The 1,287-nt window shown below is 42.3% G+C and overlaps 1 pseudogene; it reads right to left on the bottom strand.

The window, feature by feature from the left end:
- Nucleotides 1-956: 956 nt before the first annotated feature.
- Nucleotides 957-1,075, bottom strand: LOC136858883 (5S ribosomal RNA; annotated as a pseudogene).
- Nucleotides 1,076-1,287: the final 212 nt, after the last annotated feature.

Raw genomic sequence — 1,287 nt, forward strand, 5'->3', positions numbered from 1 at the left:
GACTCAACGAGAAGAGTGGACATCATAGCCATCAGTAAGAAAGAGAATAAAGCAATGGTGTTAGATTTTACCATTCGCTTCGGGAGGGACCTGCAACGGCCTCAGAATGTTAATCTGGCAAAACAAACAATTTATACGCCATATATGTCATATCTATCAGTAAAATAATATGTTTCTCTTGGTCAGTGGGTTGTCGGGGGCCTCCTGTTTCGATCCAGAGGTATCCTGCCGAAGAACCCAGCCACTATCCTTCAAAATTTGAAAATTCCTCTTTATGACATAGAAAAAATCTTATTACAGATCGTAAGAGATTCTCTACAAATTAAATTTATACCTGAAATCGTAATCTCCTGACGAAGGTTGATTCCTCAGGCTCGAGGATTGGGTGCTTGTGTATGTCTTAATACAACATATCATCGCTGCCGGGACACAACCTCCCACGAGAAATAATTTAACTTAGAATTTTGGCCGGTAAGGTTCTGTCAACTAAGGTGCAATATTGTGTGAGTGTTGTCAAGGCATTCTTGCTCCTCATAATGAATGTGCTGCGGGTCAGTATATCTCCAAAAATATTACCACATAGGAGGTTTTGTCCTGGAAACGACGATATAATACATCACACTACCAATCACTACAGAACTACCCGAATACCTGTCTGTGGGTGGGGGTAGTAGAATAACATGCACGGTATCCTCTGCCCGTCGTAAGAGTGACTAAAGGGGAAACCGGAGTATATGAATTTTCGAGCATTACTTCCACTTATTTGTGTCAGGCTCCTCACTTTCATCTTCCCTATCCAACCTTCCTTGATCAATTCCGACGCCGACGGTATTGGGTTTCTTGGGAGTCTTTCATTATTCACTCCCTTCATGTGCGAATACCTCATTCCTCGAATCATTTTTGGTGTTTGTTCGGGGCGTCGACCTATAGAGATCTTTTGCACCTAAAGGGAATTGAGCCAACGGCACGTGGTGTTTACAGGCGGTTACTCATCCAAGTACTGACCACGCCCAATGTTGCCTAACTGCGGTGATCGGACGAGAATCGGTGTATTCAACATGGTATATCCGTTGGCTCATTCCTCGAATTGTCAGATCTCTTTCATTTTCCTCTGATTCGTGTTACCCAGTTGCACCTCCTCTTCAAACAGCAATCACCACCACCACGACGTATACTACAGTATTACCTACATTTCTTGATCAATCCTAGAATATTCATACAGAACGCTTTGTCCGGTAGAAATTAGCTATTTTTTTTTTACTTGAACATTTTCTGTTTAGAGCCTAT

Source organism: Anabrus simplex, chromosome 1, assembly GCF_040414725.1.
Source record: "Anabrus simplex isolate iqAnaSimp1 chromosome 1, ASM4041472v1, whole genome shotgun sequence".
In the NCBI taxonomy this organism is placed as follows: Eukaryota; Metazoa; Arthropoda; class Insecta; order Orthoptera; family Tettigoniidae; genus Anabrus; species Anabrus simplex.